This window comes from Lissotriton vulgaris, chromosome 2_1 (genome assembly GCF_964263255.1).
Source record: "Lissotriton vulgaris chromosome 2_1, aLisVul1.2, whole genome shotgun sequence".
Classification (NCBI taxonomy): Eukaryota; Metazoa; Chordata; class Amphibia; order Caudata; family Salamandridae; genus Lissotriton; species Lissotriton vulgaris.
Genome location: NC_141687.1, coordinates 847,372,258 through 847,396,635, shown reverse-complemented (window position 1 = coordinate 847,396,635; position 24,378 = coordinate 847,372,258).

Sequence of the window (24,378 nt, the reverse complement as noted above, 5' to 3'; positions counted from 1 at the left end):
TACCTGGTCTCAAGAAATATATATATATATCTCAAAGCTCACTGATCCGTCTACTCTCCTTCACTCGCGGCCCGGTGCTTTCAATGGCGGGAGACGGTACCACGCCAGTCACGACCAGACAAGGCTCAGGTGCAAAAAGCACACAGCACTCACGGGAGACTGTTCCAATATGGTTTATTGGACAAACACTCTCACAAGACGCGTTTCGCCCACCGCCTTTCTCAATTAGAGGCCGGCGCGTCCCTTAGACAAAGTTTAAATACAGACAATCAACAAAATAAAGAAAGGACATGTATAGTGCATTACCAACCACCATTTCTAAGTGGTGTAAATTCAGTTGATATCACTGACAAAATTACACCCTATATATATATATATATATACTAATATAATAAAGAGAGAGCCCAAACCTTTGAGGCGGGTAATCTCAGGAAACACAGGAAACACAGCACCAATCACAACACCCAACACAGCGTTGGAAAGGGCAGTTGCAGCAGAAGGACATAGGCTATGCAGACGCCCACCATATACATTTAAAAGGTAAAGGAACCGGGTGGGCGCTAGAGGGCGCACAAGCGGAATGGCTGCCTAACTAAGTAGCTCCCGCTCCTTGGCACGCTATCCGACAATTATCCTATGCCACAGGGCGAGAAAACAGCAAATTCACCCACCAATTGCTGCAGCTGATCGCCCTCTGCAATCGACTTGAAGCTGGGGCTGCTGTTGCCACCGGAGCCGGCGTCAGCGCCGATTGAAAATTGACCGCCAGCACACGCGGAGACCGCGAGCAGAGAAGGGCGGCTGTGGCGGACTACGCGAGTCCGGGGCTTGCCACGAGGAGGTAGGCCCGGGTCGCGTCTGTGCTCTCTGAGTCTGAGCGATGCCTGCCCGGAGTCTTGCAACCGGAGTGCGATACTAACATTATCGCATGCTACTCGCCCCAGGCTGTGAGATCGACCCGCGCCTGCCTGACCGGAGAGGAATACCGGACATCGTGGGAGCGCTCAGATTAACGTTGCGACTCCTGAGGCCACTGTGAGGTGCCGGACATAAGCTGTTCCTACCACGGAGCAGTACAAGGTGAGCGGCGCCCAACCCTCCCGAGGAGCACCACCTCTGCGGTCTCTGCAGGCGGTAGGGAGCAGAGTATCAACGTCTCTCCCCGACTGGGATGCGGGTGGGTCCCCTGCTGATACTGGGCCTGCATACTCTCTGTCCCAACACATAAGAAGCGGCCCTGACCCCTGGGACTTCACTGCCTGCATTAAACCCATGGCGGCGACCTGCTGGAACTGGACTTAACCCACGCTTGGACTGCAATGTTCGTTTGCCACTTTCATAGGCAGAGTTGGACACTGCCCTGACTCTTTGCCACGGACTAGTGCACTGTGTCTACGCTTTCACGCAGCGGTGCTGACTTCAGACCTGCTTTCTTATAACGTGGCTATAGATGTACTATTGCTGCTAACGACGACTGTTGCCTATCTACTACAGGGGGCTTGGCGGCGCGAGGAGCGAATGGCGGCCTGTGCACCCCCGAGGAGCGACTATCAGGCACTTGAGGTGCTACATCCGGCTTGGGCTGGCACTGGGGACACGCGCGGAGGTTTACCAGAGTGCAGGTGCGCCCACTGTTGAGACTGTACTACTACCCCTCGGTAGAAACTCGGCTGCATGGCGGCGGTGGGGCACGAGGCGCCGGAGGGGCCGCGTCCAGCCACCAGCATGGTGCGCCCCGAGAATCGTCAAACGAAACTACGCTTCGATGGCATCAAAAAAGGCACAAAATCGGTGCCTGCTGACCCTGGACCGAGCGATACTAACTCGAGAGCCATCGCTACTCCCATTAAAGACCTTGATTTGCACAGTCTGTTCCAAGAGATGAGGCAGGGGTTTGCCACTGTGGTGGAAAAGGTTGACGGCGTGACCTCTAGGCTTGATGCCCTTGTTCACAAAGTAGATCGTCACGAGGAGCGACTAAGGGCTACGGAACAGCGTATTTCTGATAATGACGATATCACCTCGTCCCACACCACACAATTGGCCCGAATGGACAACCTGCTCAGAGTCATAGCGGCCAAGAATGAGGACTTGGAAGCCCGTAGCCGACGCAACAACATACGCGTCACGCGCATTCCGGAATCCACAGACACGGGCAGAATGGAACTCTATGTTGAAAAGCTACTCAAAGGCTCGATTGGAGAGGACGCATTCTCACCTCAATTTATCATCGAGAGAGCACACCAATCATTAGCACCTGTTCCCAAGCCCGAATTGCCGCCTAGACCAATCATTGCTAAATTGTTGAACTATCGTGATCGCCACGTCGCGCTGAGGGCGGCCCGGTCTCAACAAACCCTACAATACAATGGCATTACTTTCTCCATATATCCGGACTTCACCCCTCTGGTGCAGGAAGAGAGGCGCAAGTTCATCCCTGTGAAAAAGAAGCTGCGGGAGGCTCAATTGGACTATGCTCTGCTCTACCCAGCGAAGCTGCGGATCACACATCAGGGGAAACAACGCTTCTTTACAAATCCTCAAAAAGTAGATTTTCTAAAAACTATCCGTAAGGCTCGAAGAGGAGAGCGCAACGCTGGGGCGGACCTGGAGGACGAGGACCCATCCTCAGCAGCGGATGAACACTGATCACTTGCATCTACTGGGCTTCTTATTCCTTTGCACTGTCATTCTCTGGCCCTTGTTTCGAGTGTACGAGGGGCGGCGACCACAGGGGGACGGTCCTTCTCCTACCTCGCCGCCAAGACTTGGAACTCCCTCCCCACCCACCTCCGCCTGACCCAGGACCACCTCGCCTTCAGGAAGCAACTCAAGACCTGGATGTTCGAGCAGTAGCAGATCCCCCTCCCCCAGCGCCTTGAGACCCTCTGGGTAAGTAGTGCGCTATATAAATGCGATGATTGATTGATTGATTGACGCTGGCTCATCTTTCCTGTGGTAATGTACTCCAAGGACCACTTTCCTGACCCTGGCCTCCACCAAGGGCGGTACAGTTTCGGAGGCCATTGGCGGGTGAAGTGGCTGTGCGACCTTGATGTTGTATCCCTATCGGGTGTTCCCCACGCAAACTTTTACGTTGTTGAAGTTGAGGGGAGAGGGGGTGGGGGGGTAAGTGGGGGTACAGATGGCTGCTGGCATGTTTGGGATGCTGTAGTGGGAGGGGGGGCGGACTTTTTTGGGGAGATGAGAGGCACACATGGATTGTTTGATAGTGACACGAAATGCTATACTACACTGACTCGTCTGACTGTGTTGGTCGTTGCGGCTTTCCGACTACCAAGGGGGATCACATCAAAACTCCATTGTCTATAGCGATCTTACGAACTGATGCTCAATTAAATTGCATGTCATGGAATGTTAGAGGGCTTAATAATGCCAAAAAATGTCGTAATGTGATAGCATATCTTAACAGACATAATGTTCATATTGCCATGCTGCAGGAAACTCACTTGTCAACGCAGATGCGGGACACCTTTGCCAGCAAATGGGCCGGAATTCATACATTCTCCTCGTACTCCACATATGCGAGAGGGGTTACCATTCTTCTTAGACGCAATGTGCCATTCCAGAAGTGGGGAGACCTGACCGATGGCGAAGGCCGCTACGCCTTACTATGGGGGTGACTGGGTCGCGACACAGTCACGTTTGTTAATTGTTATGCACCTAACACAGACATGCCTGCTTTCTTTACCACACTTTGGGGCAAAATAGTGGATGTGGGATTCCAACATATTATTTTGGGAGGGGACTTCAACTTGGCACCAATACCTCACCTGGATAGGGCGGACAGGGCGACTCACTACAAACCTAGGGCACGGGAGGCATTGGGAGACATCATAGCTGAGGGTGCACTGGTAGACACGTGGCGACACCTGCACCCAACTAGGAGAGAGGGTACGCATTTCACACCACAGACGGGCACATGGGCACGTTTGGACTACTTCCTCGCCAACAAAGAGATCACTCCGGAGGTTCTGGGGGTTAGACACTTGCCGAGAACATATTCGGATCACAGCCCTGTCATAATGCATACACGAATTCCTGGGTGGGATAACCCTAGACCCCAATGGAGGCTACAACCGACGACACTATTGGACATCTTATTTCGTGCCGAACTAGGTGAGGAAATAGCTGACTTCTTTCCCAGGAACAAGGGGTCAGTAGAATCGGTAGAACACATCTGGGAAGCCTTCAAAGTCACCATCAGAGTCTATTGCATATCTAAAAGCTTTGGGGTCCTGCGGGACATACAGACCACTATTCGTACACTGCATAGGGATCTGAGAGCACTGGAACTCCGAATGGTAGAGAATGACAGTCCTGAGGTACATGCAGAATTCCGGGACACGTTATCAAAATATGAGGAGGAGGCTAACAGGGAGAAACACTGGCAGGCCAGAAGGTATTGCGAGGGAGATAGGCCGGGGAGAGCTCTAGCGCCCCCACAAGACCACAACACCATACTGGAGATCACCGATGAACAAGAGCACACGATCAGAGACTCAGATGCACTGTTAGATGCCTTCACTTCTCACTACCACTCCCTTTACACCACTACTGCAACAGCTGATACATCTTATGCAGCATTCCTGGGGGACGTCGCACTTTGTTGGCTCAGCGATGGGGATAGGGCCTTCCTAGCAGCCCCCTTTGAGTTGGATGAAATCCGCGAGGCCATTATGTCCCTTAAGAACGGCAAGGCGCCTGGTTTGGATGGCATACCCGCCGAATTTTATAAAACCTACATAGATATTATGGCCCCGGTTTTCCGAGAAGTATACGAAGAATCGCTTGCTGACGGCATCCTCCCTAGCTCCATGCGGGAGGTGGTCATACACTCGGTTTTAAAACCGGGCAAGACACTTAGCTCGTGTAGTTCATATTGCCCACTTTCCCTCTTAAACTGCGACATTAAAATTCTCACGAAGGTCCTGGCCACCAGACTTTCCCTACTCATGACTAGAATTGTATTGCCTGATCAATCTGGATTTGTCCCCAGTCGGTCCACCTCACATAACTTGCGCACTTTGTTCTCTCTGCTTCGTACCATTCACCCTGATCTTCCAGTAGCAGCCGTTTTCTTAGATGCCACCAAGGCATTCGACTCGGTAGAGTGGCCCTACCTGTTTTCAGTCCTGTCGAGCATGGGATTCCCCAGACTTTTTGTCTCCTGGGTTCAGCTCCTCTACACTCAATCCATGGCAAAGGTCCTCATCAACGGGCGTTTATCACACTCCATTGCCATTACCAGAGGAACGCGTCAGGGATGCCCCCTATCCCCTCTACTGTTTGCGATAGCGGTTGAACTGCTAGCCTGTAGGCTTCCCCAGCTGCATCGAGAGGGCGCAGTACAATGCCTCCAGAGACAAATTGATGTGTCATTATACGCTGATGACATTACACTCTATGTCAAGCACCCTGACGTGCACCTTAACCCGCAATTGAGAGAATTCATAAGCTTTGGAGGAATGTCTGGAATACACATAAATTGGTCCAAGTCGCAGTTTTTCCCTCTCACGGATGCGGTCACGACCTTCCCCCTTGACTACCCACTCGAGTGGTGTCGGACGGAGCTCCGGTACCTTGGCATACAAATATCGCGTGATAGGGATGAGACGATCCGCTCCAATTACGGAGTGGCAATCACAAAACTCACAGCTGCAGTGGATCGCTGGATCACCCTTCCGCTTTCCATGGCTGGTAGAGCATCCCTCATTAAAATGGTGGTGCTGCCCAGATTTCTCTACCTCTTTCTCAATATCCCATACTACCCGGGTGCTTTCTTCTTCAAAACCTTGAAATCAGAACTCTGTCGGCTATTCTGGGGAGGCAATAGACCATGGTTGAAATAGACCACGTTGACCCAGCCCTATGATTCCGGTGGCTTTGATGTGCCTGACCTTGAGGCATATTACCTGTGCGCACAGGCGCATTATGCTTATCACTGGCTGGCCCCCACACCCTTCATGCCACAATTAGCGGTGGAGGACTGGATTGTGCACACCGTTCTGCTCAATGGCCTGCTCCACTGCCCAGAAGCGTTAATTCAAACGTCCAATACCTCTGTTTCCTGCACTCTCGATGGGTGGCGCCGTATAGCTAAGAGGCTATCCTGCTGTTTCCCATACTCTCCTAAACTACCACTGACATTCCACCCTGCCCTTGCACTATTGCAGGAACGAGGCTTTGGTTTGCTTTGCGAACGACTGTGGATCACCTCCTGAGGTGATCTCTTTCCCCAACGGGAAATTTAAAGCTGTAGAAGAGTTCTTTGCCTCCCAAGACCGCACCTCGCTTGACGTATTTTACTACCTGCGCCTACGACAAGGGATGAAGGACATTTTACCTGAGTTCCCCGATGAACCCGAGATCCTTCTTCCACTTCAGTTCCTGTTATGCTCACAGGAAGGTTATATTAGTGTGAAGTAACAAAGGACCCCCTGATAACGGATTGAATTCCTGGGTCAGGGCATAGAACAAATGTGAGAAAAAATACCCAGGCAGATTTCCTGAACCAACTGACACATGAAGAAATAAATCAGTACATATTTAAAGTGCCGAAGTGACAGAAAACGTGAAAACGCCGTGGTGCACGGTCCGTGCAAGCGAGTAATAACGCAGACTGCCCGACCTGTGTGACATCTAGCAGTAATTACCGAAGCGGGATTGTGATGGTGAAAACCCTTTTTCTGACGATAAGAACCGCCACACTGCTTTAAACTCTGAAACTATTACCTAAACATTACTATCGGAAGTCGCCAGCAAAGTATATCGAACCACTAATAGATGGGCGACTAATAACCAGACATACAGTGTAATTATACACACGGCTTAGAAATCAAAGCGCATGAGAACCACCTGCAAATACGGGCGAGGCGAATAGAAGCAGCCCAGTATATGAATGAAATTATTCGAGCTATTTTTCTAAGTATTCTATCAAGTCTAAGCACCGGTTAATAATCAGGTTCTCCATCAATCCGCAGACTGACCTAGATGGCAATTTGATTACTGTTTTCATCGCATCAAATATGTTCGCTTGCTTATAATAGTGTGATGGTACAGTCCTGAGGAAGGCACATAAGTGTCGAAACGCGTCGACAAAAAACAGGAAACCATCTGTCTTTTATACCCAATGAACTATTCATCTGATTGAAGATATGCATATTGTTATATGCCACTAATCTTTTTTATCTTTTTTTGTATAATTAAGAATCAATTTTATTCAATATCATATTATTAAATTTGTATCTTTATATGTACATGCAATGGTGCAGTATCTTTCTTTAAATATGTACTGATTTATTTCTTCATGTGTGAGTTGGTTCAGGAAATCTGCCTGGGTATTTTTTCTCACATTTATGCTCACAGGAAGGGACACACTTGGTCTCCGGCTTGTATCGTCAACTCAGATCGGCTGTCATGCCGCCTGCGGCGGGAGCGCGGGCGCATTGGAGTACTGACCTAGCTACCGCGCTCACTGACGACCAATGGCACTACTGTTGCACCCTCACGGCTCGGATATCGGCCAGCAGTAGACTTAAGATAATACACTACAAATTCTTGCAAAGGTTGTATTATACGCCAGTAAAAAAACACAGATCTCACCTAGCAGACACCGACAGATGCAAACGCTGCAATGCCGAGCGCGCAGGATTTTTACATTTGGCCTGGGAATGCCCACCTGTTCATATATTCTGGCAGCAGGTAACTGACGCTCTTACAGCTATGACTAAGGAGCCCATAGCGGATTACCCGCTCCTCATGCTGCTTGGGCACACGCCGCACATCCCGAAAACCTGTAGAACATTTATTGACAACGCGCTGCTCTTGGCAAAGCGTCGAGAAGCGTGTCGCTGGGGTCGAGGCAGAGCACCTAAATTTAAGGAATGGCTGGCAGATATGACTTACTGTCAGGAACAACACGTTACATTTGCTGAATTGTTACCGATCCCGAGCCGCCCGAAAGATATCTGGAGCCCGCTGACTGGCTACTTGCTGGCCCAGGCAGATGATAATGCTGCTCCAGAATGAGGACAAGTGAATGATCAGCTACACTAATGACACTTGGGGCTGGGGGCTTTACACACTGGTGCGCATATGATCCATTTCTCCTACCCTGCCGTGATGCACCGCACGTTCCTCTACAGGTCACCACCTTACACAGCACTACACCGCCTGCTACTATTGTGACACTATATATGCAGATATCAACACAGAGCCCTTGCCCACTAGATAGCACTCGCTGCCCTGCTCATTCCATACACCCTTATCATCACCCTGGGTGGCCCCTTAGGACGCTGCGTGTGACCTCTACCCTTCAGACGCACACTTAACATCGCGACTACTAACAACTCACTGTATAGCAAAGAACGATCAATGAACCGTAATCTAATGTACTGACTCAGAATTCTTTATTCGAAAGGGACTATGATACCTCTCTGGTTTTGTTTATTGTTGGGGACTGGGAAGGAAAGAAACCTACAAAAACGTGTTCTACTGCAATGCATCCTTGTTCATTTGCTTTCACTTTGCACTAGCAATCAGGCACCCATAGTATAATATTGTACGCCACCGGGCCTCCGGGGTGCCGGTCAAACGGCTGTGTTACATCAATAAGGACTCTCGTATGGGTTTACATTTAACGCTGCCGGACTCCGGGTTGTAGGCGACTGAAGCAGTGTACTGTACATAATACACAATAAAGCAGTTTGAACACCAAAAAAAAAAAACAAAAAAAAAAAGGTAAAAGAACCGTGCCAGCAAAGTAGTCCCTTGTGGGCGTGTCTGCGTTGTGCTGTGGGCATGTGCTGGAGGCGTGAGAAACGCTGGGGGCGTGTGGTACGTTCCGCCCTTCATGCCATGTCTCATATCGTGTGCTGTGGGCGTGTGCTGGGGGTGTGGGCGTGTGCCGGGCGCGGGATTAAGATAAAAAAAAGCGAGCGCTGTGCCCATTATTTCATTGTTTTTTCTTCCCAGGTTCTGTACATTCCAGCTCTGGGTGTCCACCCTGCTCCCTTTAAATACCCCTGCACCCCATAATCATAATCCACCCTTACTCCTTAAAATACCCCAACACCCTGAAACACTAACTCATCTTAACCCTATAAATATACCCTGTACCCCAAAACCCAAACCTATCCCTAAACCCTAAAAATACCCCTGTACCCCAAAACCCAAACCTAGCCCTGAACCCTAAAAATACCCATGTACCCCAAAACCCAAATCTACCCCTGACCAAACACCCCTGTACCCCAAAACCCAAACCTAGCCCTGAACCCTTAAAATACCCTGTACCCCAAAACCCAAACCTACCCCTGAACCCTAAAAATACCCCTGTACTCCAAAACTCAAATCTAGCCCTGAACCATAAAAATAACCCTGTACCCCAAAACCCAAACCTAACCCTGAACCCTAAAATACCCCTGTACCCCAAAACCCAAACCTAGCCCTGAACCCTAAAAATACCCCTGTTCCCCAAAACCCAAACCTAGCCCTGAACCCTTATAATACCTCTATACCCCAAAACCCAAACCTACCTCTGAACCCTAAAAATACCCCTGTACCCCAAAACCCATACCTATCCCTAAACCCTAAAACTACCCCTGTACCCCATAACCCAAAACTATATCTGAACTCTTAAAATACCCAAACACCCCCAAAAAATACCTCAGTACCCCAAAACATATACCCCTCAACCCATAATTACCTTATCCAAACATTAAAAAAAACATGCTTTTACCATTCATGCATTTACAACGAATTTCGTTGTAAATGTATGCGTGGTAAAGCATATAAAATGTAATGCCATGCGTTATAATGTCATTGCGTAGTCATGGTACTTTTGTAATGAAAGTATGCGGAGTGATGGTATGCGGAAAGAAAGTTGCGGAATAATGAGTGTTTACCCTCCCCCCGGTAAGTACATTGGTGGCACGGCGGCCCACATCTCCAGCAACATACTCATATTTTTTCACCACCGATTTGAAAAATGCACAGGTCTCTCTCATAGATGGCCAGCCCCGACATACACTTTTAGACACACCTCCCGCCACAAGTTCTAGAATTGCTAACTTTAGAGCTGGGGAGCTACGTTCGAATCTCTGTACCAGCTCAACATCCTGTGATTCCAGGCAATTTGCTTTGTCTCCCGGTGCCTACCACAAATGAATGTGTTCTTCTGTAATGTAATTTGTGCTCATGCCATGTTGTCGAGTTTGCGCTATATAATATTGAAAGTAAAAATAAAGTAGGGAAACTCGAGTTCACACACTACTGAACGCGCACTCTTAAGTGCATCAGCAGTGCACTGTGAATCTGAGCGTTTCACAGGCCTGTCACAGATAAGAAATGCTATCAAAATGAAATCCTACAAAACAATATACTACTGGCCGGCAGCAATTCATACCCGGACAACGTCGGGACGGGCTGCTAATATATATATATATACATATATATATATATATATATATATATATATATATATATATATATATATATATATATATATATATATATATATATATATATATATATATATATATATATATATATATATATATATATATATATATATATATATATATCGGGCACAATGTCACCCTTGACATTCTTATTCACTTTGTCTTTGCAGAAAAAACGGGCACATTCGGGTCAAATCAATTCTCGTACACAATGTGAACCTTCAGACCTTGATTGCGCTCTGCTACTGGTGCTCTGCATAGGGGCCGGATCATGGCCCAAATAAATAATTTTACACCAAGGATGCGGCACTCAAGACTTGGGTGATATTCAGCTTGGTTTATTCAACAACAACTCGAACCAACGCGTTTCAGCCTAACCTCAGCTTTGTTCACGGTAAGTGAGTAACCGGCTATGTTTACCTTATATCACATGTGCCATTAGGGGGCATTATGGGATATGTAGTTTTAGTTACATGTTTACATTCTATTTACAATATAGACAGACATTTAATTGTTCCAAGTGCATTTCTTTCTCTTGTACTCATTTGCTTTTGTATTGTTCATGGGGTGTAGTACCCAGTTCATTTTGCGTTCGGCAGTCTTAGTGATGATTTTGATCCTACATATAATTCTTGTAATGGATATTCTGCTGCGTTCTTTTGACAACCAATGCATATGTATTTTTCTTTTTGTTTATTCATTGTTGTCTTTTGGTTCTGTGATTCACTTGGGTTTTGTTTGAAAAGCTTTCCATTAGCTTATTCTTTAAAAAAATATATTAATATATATATCAAGTAGGGCGTGTCATAGAGCAAGGATTATTATGGGGGAGTGTCTGCCAATGCGAACATTCAACGCAAGCCTCTGATGAAGAAGACATTTTCGAAACGCGTAAGGCAGAGCGTTGGGACTGCTTCACTTTCTCACATGCTGGTTGCTCCAAACCGAAGAATAAAGGTTTAGAGGTTGAACCTTATCTGTGGTTCGAGTGATTCCTGATAGTGTGGTAACCTCTGAGCCTTGAATTGTGAAAGCGGCAGCCCAGCCGCTGGGAATGCACCACCCTTGGAAGACAAGGGGCCACGTGGGACTTGGAGTTATCGTCGCGCTATGGGGCTACAGGTGCGGATCAGGAGCAACCGACGAGTGAGGGGCTCATGCAGAGCCTTTTAGTCAGCAATTATTGAATGACCGATTTACTGAAGAATAAAGGACTCATTTTCCCTAATGCAGCAAGTATTGAACCCATTTGGGCGGCTCAATTAGGGCGTGTCATAGAGCAAGGATTATTATGGGGGAGTGTTTGCCAATGCGAACATTCAACGCAAGCCTCTGATGAAGAAGACATTTTCGAAACGCGCAAGGCAGAGCGTTGGGACTGCTTCACTTTCTCACATGCTGGTTGCTCCAAACCGAAGAATAAAGGTTTAGAGGTTGAACCTTACCTGTGGTTCGAGTGATTCCTGATAGTGTGGTAACCTCTGGGCCTTGAATTGTTAAAGCGGCAGCCAAGCCACTGGAAATGCACCACCCTTGGAAGACAAGGGGCCACGTGGGACGTGGAGTTATCATCGCGCTATTCTTTAAAAAAATATATTAATATATATATCAAGTAGGGCGTGTCATAGAGCAAGGATTATTATGGGGGAGTGTTTGCCAATGCGAACATTCAACGCAAGCCTCTGATAAAGAAGACATTTTCGAAACGCGTAAGGCAGAGCGTTGGAACTGCTTCACTTTCTCACATGCTGGTTGCTCCAAACCAAAGAATAAAGGTTTATTCTTTAAAAAAATATATTAATATATATATCAAGTAGGGTGTGTCATAGAGCAAGGATTATTATGGGGGAGTGTCTGCCAATGCGAACCTTCAACGCAAGCCTCTGATGAAGAAGACATTTTCGAAACGCGTAAGGCAGAGCGTTGGGACTGCTTCACTTTCTCACATGCTGGTTGCTCCAAACCGAAGAATAAAGGTTTAGAGGTTGAACCTTACCTGTGGTTCGAGTGATTCCTGATAGTGTGGTAACCTCTGGGCCTTGAATTGTTAAAGCGGCAGCCAAGCCACTGGAAATGCACCACCCTTGGAAGACAAGGGGCCACGTGGGACGAGGAGTTATCGTCGCGCTATTCTTTAAAAAAATATATTAATATATATATCAAGTAGGGCGTGTCATAGAGCAAGGATTATTATGGGGGAGTGTTTGCCAATGCGAACATTCAACGCAAGCCTCTGATAAAGAAGACATTTTCGAAACGCGTAAGGCAGAGCGTTGGGACTGCTTCACTTTCTCACATGCTGGTTGCTCCAAACCAAAGAATAAAGGTTTGTTCTTTAAAAAAATATATTAATATATATATCAAGTAGGGTGTGTCATAGAGCAAGGATTATTATGGGGGAGTGTCTGCCAATGCGAACCTTCAACGCAAGCCTCTGATGAAGAAGACATTTTCGAAACGCGTAAGGCAGAGCGTTGGGACTGCTTCACTTTCTCACATGCTGGTTGCTCCAAACCGAAGAATAAAGGTTTAGAGGTTGAACCTTACCTGTGGTTCGAGTGATTCCTGATAGTGTGGTAACCTCTGGGCCTTGAATTGTTAAAGCGGCAGCCAAGCCACTGGAAATGCACCACCCTTGGAAGACAAGGGGCCACGTGGGACGTGGAGTTATCGTCGCGCTATTCTTTAAAAAAATATATTAATATATATATCAAGTAGGGCGTGTCATAGAGCAAGGATTATTATGGGGGAGTGTTTGTCAATGCGAACATTCAACGCAAGCCTCTGATAAAGAAGACATTTTCGAAACGCGTAAGGCAGAGCGTTGGGACTGCTTCACTTTCTCACATGCTGGTTGCTCCAAACCAAAGAATAAAGGTTTATTCTTTAAAAAAATATATTAATATATATATCAAGTAGGGCGTGTCATAGAGCAAGGATTATTATGGGGGAGTGTCTGCCAATGCAAACATTCAACGCAAGCCTCTGATGAAGAAGACATTTTCGAAACGCGTAAGGCAGAGCGTTGGGACTGCTTCACTTTCTCACATGCTGGTTGCTCCAAACCAAAGAATAAAGGTTTATTCTTTAAAAAAATATATTAATATATATATCAAGTAGGGTGTGTCATAGAGCAAGGATTATTATGGGGGAGTGTCTGCCAATGCGAACCTTCAACGCAAGCCTCTGATGAAGAAGACATTTTCGAAACGCGTAAGGCAGAGCGTTGGGACTGCTTCACTTTCTCACATGCTGGTTGCTCCAAACCAAAGAATAAAGGTTTAGAGGTTGAACCTTACCTGTGATTCGAGTGATTCTTGATAGTGTGGAAGATCGAGTGAATATATATATATATATATATATATATATATATATATATATATATATATATATATATATATATATATATATATATATATATATATATATATTCAATGAAAAACCATAGGTTTTAGCCCATATATAGTTAGGGATTAGCATTTTCAAAACCTTATTTTACTCGCATAAAACCATTGAAATTCGCATATATAGTTAGATGCGCTAACTATATATCGCGCACCCGCAATCCACTGCTGATGATGTCACATATTACATCATTCATGACATGGTCAGTGACATCACTGATGACTTCACTGATGACATCTCAAATGACATCACTGATGACATCACTGATGACAACTCAAATGACATCACTGATGACATCACTGATGACATCTCAAATGACATCACTGATGACATTATTGTTGACATCACTGATGTCATCTCAAATGACATCACTGATGACAACTCAAATGACATCACTGATAACATCACTGATGACATCTCAAATGACATCATTGATGACATCACTGATAACATCTCATTTGACATTATTGATCACATCATTGATGATATCATTCATGTGATAAAACGATGAATCTCTTCAGACTCTAATATAACCTTAGATACAATAAGTGTAAACAGACACTCACAGACTGTCACTCATCCATGGAGTTACTCACACACCTAGTCAGTCATGCAAAGAATCAATCACACCTCCATTCCCTCAACTATACAGTTATACATACCTTACTTATTAAAACATATACTAACACATATTTACTCTCTTATACAATCCCTGATACAAGTTCACAATGATCCATACAGCCACTCACACATTCACTGGCTCTTATGCACAGTTATTTATATATGTCAACTCTCACATGGACTGTGTTTTACATATGTACTTACTTTGACATGTAGCACTGAGATATCCATTCATTCACCAATACACTCATGCACACAGTCAACTTCCCATACAGCTGTTTCCACTTGCACTTTTGAACCCATACATCTAGTGAATCAACTGCTCTGACATCTATGCACAGAGTCATACACCTCCCAGCCACCCACACACATACTCAGTCTCCCATACAAATACCTGGGCAACCAATCAATAACCCATATAGTTACTCATATAGCTACTGATCAACACATGCAGCAGTTTACATAACAACAGACATAATAATGCACAAATTAAGAGAGTTTAGTCACTAACCCATGCACTCAGTGAGGCACATTTAATCATTCTCTCATACAGTCAGTCATGCACCTACTAAATCCTTCATCCAGACACTTATACATCCACTCATTCTACAATATGTAAGACATAATTTTACTTTACAGAAACATACAGTCACTGGATGATGTCATCAGTGATGTCATCAGTGATGTCATTTGAGATGTCATCAGTGAAGTCATCAGTGATGTCACTGACCATGTCATGAATGATGTAATATGTGATATCATCAGCAGTGGATTGCGGGTGCGCGATATATAGTTAGCGCATCTAACTATATATGCGAATTTCAATGGTTTTATGCGAGTAAAATAAGGTTTTGAAAATGCTAATCCCTAACTATATATGGGCTAAAACCTATGGTTTTTTCATTGAATTTCAATGGTTTTTTAATAACAAATATCAAAAGCTGTCAAATGTCAAGTACGTGATAGGTAAAAACATTTTCGTGTTTATGCACGCTGATGTGCTTTAAACGCTGCCCCCCCCCTCTTTTCTCTTAGAAGTACTCTCTCTTTGCAGATAGTGAAGGGTAGTTAACGCAGGCCTTTGCCCACGTTGTAATCCGTCGTGCCTGCTTGTCTCTCCATTTGATTGATTGTTATCCAAGCATTTGCTATTTTAGAATGTATTCTCTTTGGTTCATTCTCTATTTACTAACAAGCACAAAGCCGCAATACTCTGTTTAGTCTTTGCAGATAGTGAAAAATCGTGTTAAAAAGAAAATAATCGAACAAAATCAGTAGGCCACTAATGGGATCTCTTTTTGACCTCGCTAAAATAGAAACATTAGGAACAACCCTTCATGAGAAATACGAAACTAGTGAGATGAACTGAGCTCCACACCATGATGGCTGCAAGACAGCTCGGCTCCGCCACCCACCCCGCCCAAAATAACGATAAACTCTATGCAAATATTATAAATATATACAACACACCAGCAAAGTAACAGGGTAAAACATTTTATTAAATAACTATTTACATAACTATTTTATACTTTTTGTTGCCTGATCCGGCTAGCTCAATCGATCGAGCATGAAACTTATGCATTCTGATAGCAAGCGTTGCTGCTGATGCTATGCAAACAAAAACTGGTTTTCAGTTTGTACATTCTTCAAGATTTTTCATCCAAGGCTGGTTGAGAGTTTGTAGAACGATGGCTTCAGATTTTCAACATACGGTGTGGTGGCGCGGACTGGGAGGGTGCGCTTGACTTCTGCCCCCTCCCCAAGTCGTGTTGCCCTGGCGTGGCCTAAGATCGCCCCCGACATAGGCGGCCGGCTCCCGGGGTCCGGCGGAACTTTTTGCCTTTTGATGACTCTTCCATTCTGAACCTTATCCCACAATCCGTTTGACCTGAAGACACGCTGTAGTGGGGCGCCCCTTTACCGTTTCAGTTGCCATTCCGCCCGCTTTTGCTACACTGTGCCTCTTCCGCCATTCAGCTGTTTACTGCCCGCTCTTGCGACTACAGCGTCTCGCTCACCATGTAGTTGAGTTGCTCCCGCTCTTGCGATGCAACTATAGGCGGCTGCCACAGGACTCTCAAAATGGCAGCCGCCTCTTCAGATTTGGGCGTGATCCACTAAAATGGCCATGGGACACCTTCGAACTCGGACGCTTGTCTGCTAGGGCTTGGGCCCCATTCTCGAAAGCGTCCACTGAGCCTTGAAGATTCGACAAAAGTCTTGGGGGCCCCCGACTCCCGCAGGCTTCTGGTGGGGAGCGGCTGCCATGGTTGCTCGTGGAATGGCCACGACTGAGATACGAGATGGTGGTGCTCTCATGCTAACGCCAGCTTCAGTCTGAAACATCCAGAAACACTTTAGACTACCAATTCGATCACTTCCGGTAGCGCCCCAATGTGACCCGGTAGGGAAGAACTTGCCCTCCCCTCTTTGACTGATGGTTCTTGTTGCATGTCCCTTCTGTTGTCATTTAACAGAACTTTTTAGACTGCTGAAAGGGGTTGTGTTCCGACTGCTGGTTGGTGGAGACATTTTGACTATATTCTGGACCTACGTTGTCGCGTAATGCGTTATATGACACGCCGCGTTAGCGCACCCGGAAGTACTCCAGTGCGCGAAACGCAGCTTCCCGGAAGGGATCCGGGGCGCGGGGCGCGGCGCGCAGCCGTAACGTAAGCATAACAGGTCATATGACTTGTTAATAAAACTTCTCATTGGTTCATTTTACTTTTGGTTTCCTAATGATGGAAGGCTTGGTCATATGACCTAAAAATTCCGCTTTTTATTGCTTTCGAACATTATTTTTTCTTAAACATATATGTTATAATGTTCCAGGCTAATGTATTTTCCCGGAAAATTTACAACTGTCCTGCAAGTAAAATATATTCCTTTTTCTAGCAAAAGGGCGTTTCTTCGTCCCATGACGGAGCCGTTGAGCAAAAGATGCTCGGCCTGCTGTCTTAGTCGCCGATACGCCCGAATATCAGATTCTTATCGATCACTTTATGTTGCAGGAGTAAAAAACACAACAGCCCTTGACCATTTATCTTTACTGCGTTCCTGCGTATTATACCTTTTATCCGTCATGTAATTGGACTGCTTTATTTCACTTGCCTTTTACTGATTCGAAAACAGTGACTAAAATTAAAAACTTTACCAATGTAAATACTACTACCATGTTTTGTTTTAAAAACCTTTATTGTGAAAATGTCAGTATACAAATACGGGCCTATAACCACATGGGCCGGCCACGGAGCATACTGGAATCGTATATGATGAGGAGACATTTACACTGTAGAGGAACGCAACGAGCGGGCCATTAGGTTGCAAGAACTAAGGTGTCTAACAGTTGCGGAATCTGTGGACGTACATTTTGTAATTAAAATACGACAGGGCCACTTACAATAAAATTATCTAGATATACATTTGCGGGCAAGTACCATGGGTGACGTTAATTCGAACTTTCAATAGTACAGTAATCAATAACACATCAGAACTTAATATCAATAGGGATGTCGAAATATTCAATCAATTCTCATTCCCGCCCGCCATGTGCTTCAAAACTGCATACGTATTTCGTGATATCAAGGTTGTGCAACCAGTACACAACAAGGAGGTACGAGTCCCATTTATACCGGCGCCATTTTGGGCGAGGCCGGGCAGGTCCAGGATATAGTCAAAATATCTCCACCAACCAGCGGTCGGACCAGAACCCCTTTCGGCAGTCAAAAAAGGTTCAGTTAAATGACAACAGAAGACATAGGCAACAAGACCAACAGTCAAAAGAGGGGAGGGCAAGATCTAAAGCCATTGTTCTACAAACTCTCAAGCAGACTTGGATGGAAAAATCCTGAAGAATGTACAAACTGAAAACCATTTTTTGTCTGTATAGCATCACCAGCAACGCTTGAGTCAGCTTTGTGTGAAGCCGCCATTTTGATTCAATCAATAGCGTCCCCCTGCACACATTCAGGGACCTGGTCGTATCTAAAGGTTAAACGGATTGTGGGACAAGATGCAGAAAGGAAAAGGAAAAAAGTTCCGCCGGACCATGGAACTTTCGGCGCAGCATTGTAGGATGGCCACACCAGTGCGGCAACTTGCTAGACACCACCTCGGTGCCATCCAGATCTCGGCGCGTTGTGCTTCCTTCGGCCTACTGTAGCCGCAAGTGCGGACGCAACTCAGCTGGATAGCGAGTGAAACACCAAGGGGCGCCCCACTGCAGCCGAGGAGCCTCCATCTTGGGGGCGACGCACAGCATCACATTCCTTTCTCAAACAGCCCCCACTGACTGACGCGACCTCACAGGCCAACGGGGCGCCCCACGCCGAATTTCGGCGCAGCATTGTAGGATGGCCACACCAGTGCGGCAATTTGCTGGACACCACCTCGGTGCCATCCGGATCTTGGCGCGTTGTGCTGCCTTCGGCCTACTGTAGCAGCAAGTGCGGGCGCAACTCTGCTGGACGGCGAGTGAAAAGATAAGGGGCGCCGCACTGCACATCAGGTGCCTCCACCTGGGGAGGCGAGAGAGGCCAGTTTGCGCCACCTCCTCCCCCCCCCAGGCACCCCACGCCGACTTTCGGCGCAGCATTGTAGGATGGCCACACCAGTGCGGCAACTTGCTGGACACCACCTCGGTGCCATCCGGATCTCGGCGCGTTGTGCTGCCTTCGGCCTATTCGCACATCGGTCCGCTACTGACGCCGCCTCACGTGCCAACGGATTTTCTACGCTTTTTATAGCAGCGCGTAACGTAAGCATAACAGGTCATGTGACTTCTTTATAAAACTTTTCATTGGTTCATTTTACTTTTGGTTTCCTAATGATGGAAGGCTTGATCATATGACCTAAAAATATCACTTTTCATTGGATTAAAACATTTTTTTTCCCAAACGATGAAAGCCCCACCTTGTTTCTAGATGTTTCAGACTAAAGCTGGCGTCAGCCTGAGAGCACCACCATCTCGTGGCTCCGTCGTGGTCATTCCACGAGCAATCATGGCAGCCGCTCCCCACCGGAAGCCTGCAGGAGTCGGGAGCCCCCAAGACTTTTGTAAAATCTTCAAGGCTCAGGGGACGTCCGAGTTCCAAGGTGTCCCAGGGCCATGTTAGTGGACCAGGCCCAAATCCGAAGAGCCGTCCGCCATTTTAAGACTCCTGTGGCAGCCGCCTATCGCTGCACCGCAAGAGTGGGCGCAACTCAACTACATGGTGAGCGAGACGCTGAAGCCGCAAGAGCGGGTGAGAAACAGCTGAATGGCGGATGAGGCACAGTGTAGCAAAAGCGGGCGGAATGGCAACTGAAACGGTAAAGGGGCGCCCCAGTACAGCCGACGAGCCTCCACCTGGGGAGACCCGTTCACGCGCCCCCCCCCCCCCCCCGGGGCGCCCCACGCCGTTTTTCGGAGCAGCATTGTAGGATGCCAAAACCAGTGCGACAACTTACTGGACATCACCTGGATGCCATCCACATCTCAGCGCGTTCTGCTGCCTTGGGACTATTCGCACAACAGACCGCTACTGACGAGGCCTCCCCGCGCACCCCCCGGGATGCCCCACGCCGTTTTTCGGAGCTGCATTGTAGGATACCAAATACCAGTGCGGCACCCAGGTAACATCACCTGGGTGCCCTCCAGAACTCAGCACGTTGTGCTGCCTTGGGACTATTCGCACAAAACACAGCTACTGACCATTGTTGCTTCTTTTTTCAAAAAAATGTTTAAATGTATTTACTGTTTTTGTTGCGTTCTATATATTTAAAAGTTATTAAAGTGTTATAATCCTACTTTGTTGGAGTACTATATATTTATAATGTGACACATAATTGTAAAAACTTTGATGTACAAAGAGGCATCCCTGGAATCTTCCGCTTCAGGCTCGGTCCCACACACCCTCACAGTGAGAATCCCCTCCCCAAGCACAATACAGGATGGTTATCAGATAGTAGGAACGCGTGTGGTGTGACAGATCTACTGTAACTCCTTTGAAGAGGGGTGATTCTCTACAGCTGGGGCCATAAACTACATCTGCAGGGCTAGGTGATAGCCTGGGACCGGCCTGAACAATCGGACACAGAGGAAGAAGAGTGTCAGAGGGTGCGGTAGTGAATAGGGTGAAAGGGTGGTGTCGGGCGGGCACAGGGTGTGATTCTCAGGGAAGAGCAGCGCACATGGGAGGAGGTTTCTGGCCCATGCATGAGAGAGAGAGCGGGGGTGACCAGTGCGTGGGGGAGATGCTTGCGAGGGTGAGGAGCCATGCTGAGGATCGGCGGCGTGCAGAGAGTGGGTCTGGTCAAGGCATCTAAAATGGCTGCCGTGCTCAACAAAAGTGTGGCATTGCAAAAAAGACAAGATGGCGCAGACAATGTTTATCAATAAGGATTAATTTATAACAATTATTTTAAACAAAATATTTACTCGCAGTGACAAAATAGCGGTCAACACTTCCTGATTTCCATCTAATCGAACGTTAACAGACGTCACGCAGCAAAAAAAAAACCGCTCACGCACAGCCGCTGGAAGACATGTATCAACATATATGAGCCTAGTAATTTAATGAAATCGAAACACAAAATGGCGAATCCACGTTTCGCTACCAGTTTGCGAACCGAGAAGCGCTTCTACCGCGAAAAATCATTTTTTTTTTATTTGCCCCACGGGACCCTTTAATAACCCCAACATCATTCCTAGGGGGTCAAGAGGGGTCTACCTAGCCCCCTTTCATTAAATTCCCCCTTCGTTTTTCTCCTCCTCTTGTCTCTCGATCCTACCGGCAGACAAGATGGCGGCCGCACCGGACTGTTTAGAATGTTGACAGACACCGGACAGCCAATCAGCTTCGCTACGCAAAGCTCCGTTACGCGAAAAGTACGCGATCTGGAGCGCTATCTGGGACGCTGTCACAGATATATCTGTTTTTTAAAACGTTGATTTCTCAAAATCCACTGGAGCACATATATTGAGATCCAGCAAAGGCACATCGGACTAACAGTCCCTATAATTTTGCCAAGTTTCGTGCAAATCCATTCAGCCGTTAGTTTGCGACCCGATTCGAGAACCGCTTCTACCGTGAAAAATCAATTTTTTTTATTTTCCCCACGGAACCCTTTAATAACCCCAACATCATTCCTAGGGGATCAAGAGGGGTCTACCTTGCCCCCTTTCATTAAATTCCCCCTTCGTTTTTCACCTCTTCTTGTCTCTCGATCCCACCGAGAGACAAGATGGCGGCCGCTCCGGACTGTTTAGAATGTTGACAGACACCGGAGAGCCAATCAGCATCGCTTCGCAAAGCTCCGTGACGCGAAAAGTACGCGATCTGGAGCGCTACCCGGGACGCTGTCACAGATATATAAATTTTTTTAAACGTTAATTTCTCAAAATCCACTGGAGCACATATATTGAGACCCAGCAAAGGCACATCGGGCTAACAGTCCCTACAATTTTGCCAAGTTTCGTGCAAATCCATTCAGCCGTTCGAGCTAAAAGTGAGGCCAAACGCCCTATGGAAATTAACATGGGAAAAACGTGTTTTGGGACCCCCCTTTTTTCTCGGCCTCCCCTTGACGAAACCCCCCAAAATTTTCAAGGGCTGCTCAGAAACGAAATGTGCCATTTTCCTGAAAATTTCAGCCGATTCCGTCCACAAACGCCAAAGTTATTAGACATAGAATTTTCAAAAGTCCCATAGGAAATAAATCCTAACTATATATACCTACTGGCTATCGCCAGTAGGTAATATATATATATATATATATATATATATCCTTCTTACTTCGCTCGATACCGCTCTCACAGTATCAACAGTCACCTCCAGACCGCCAGAAAACGAAAAAGGCAGACCCAAGGGATTCCAGTGCAGTGATTTAATTCATCTTAAAATATCAATATATCACCGTTTACCGCGTTTCACTGGCAGCCTCTCGCCTACTCGCAGCGCTGCACAGAAACCTAGGACACGGACCAGTTAAGTGCAACTCTTCTTTAATGACACAGAGTCTGCCGCATGACGTTTCGGCTCCTTGGAGCCTTGCTCACATGACAATGCCACATATCCTGTTACTCATTTTTAACATGCCAGTGCTCAATTTCGTCATCACCACGTGATTAATTTAAATAATAAACAGTGAAGAATGATTCATGTAATTCCAGAGGCTCACCAGGTAAACTGCAAGATTGTGGACCAAGAGCTATTAAAATACAAAGGCGTATAATATCTGTTGGTACAATATTCATTCAAATGTAAATGTAAATACATTTAGTTAATTAAATACGTTTTTCAATAGCGGTTAAATATCCCAAACTCATAAAATCACTGAATTTCCACACCTATATATCTACAATTTAAAAAGAATGTCCAGGTCACTAGAGGTACATCAATTCTGCATGTTAAATACCACATTGAATATTGCCATAAGGTAGTCTAAAAGCCAGATGATAAAATTCAGGTTAGATCAGGACTGTTGTCTATTCATGTGCAAAATAATGCTGATAGTGCAAAAACAGCAATATAAACATTTAGAATTATAAAGTGCAAATGACTTGGATACATGTGCAAAATATGCTATGTAAACATTACTTCCATGTAAACAAATATACGTTTCCTGGTCATCTTTTAAAGGGCTAATGGCAAAAACATGCTGTTACACATATAATATAATACCAACAAAGTGATGGTTAGCACAAAGATTGCCTCCATATGCACAAATAAGTGACCCTCACAACTAACATAAATTACTTTGATCTGATCTGTAATAGGTGACCTGCCCTCTACAAGAATCATTTTGTATTGTTTTAATTGTGAAGTTTTTTAAGTGCTTGTGATAAATCTAAAACTATGTATATTGATTCAGTTTGCTAATGTTGAATTAAAGAAGTGTCAACAGCACATGTACAGGACCTCAATGATTTAAAGAGATATTCACTGTATGATCTCACATATAGTAAATATATACAAAAGTAAAGCGAAAAACGGGGCTTCTATATTGGAGCAGTACTAGTCGGGAAATCAAATTCCCTTCATAATTTAACACCCCGAATACATGCCCCAGCCGGAGCATGTCTCTAAGGTACTTCCTTAAACTTAGGAGAAGAGAGACAAGAAAAACATATGGAAAATGTCATATTCACCAAACTCCAGGGATGCCAGACGGCTATCCCTGAGATCAATGAGCAGACAATAGTCCACAGGAAAAGTAGGGACGAGGAATAATGCTGCAATTGAATAATCATGGTAGGCAGGTATACAGATCCTCCGTAGTATTCAGGCCTCCTGGTGCCTTGGTGTCAAGTTGTAATATATAACGTGTTTCCAGCTTACGGACTTTGCTCTCTCTGTCACCCCCTCGCCGACTTGCCTTAACAGAGTCAATAACATAATAAGTAAGACTGCTATTGTTACTTTGATGGATTTCCCGGAAATGCCGTGCCACCGGATAAGTATTATCCGGATTTGCAATGGCACGTAAATGTTGAAGTATGCGCTTATGTACTGGGAGCTTTGTGCTCCCTACATACTTCAACTGACACGGGCACTCTAAAATGTAAATAGCAAACTCTGTTTTGCACGTCAATACTTGGGTGATGGGATGTTCCTGTTTGCTTAAGCCATCAATAAATGACTTCCTATTCACTCCATGCTGGCAAGATTTGCAAGTTTTACACTTGTAAAAACTGTTATTTTCCTGCAACCAGGTTGCCCGGTCCAGGACCTCAGGGCTGGTATTGACTAACTGATCTCTTAGTGATGGGGCCCTGCTAAATGTTAGAGATGCCCTCTTTGGTAGCAATGGCCCAATTATGGGGTCACCAGTAAAGATGGGCCAATTCTTATTAATGATTTTATATATGGCCTTATGCTGCCTACTG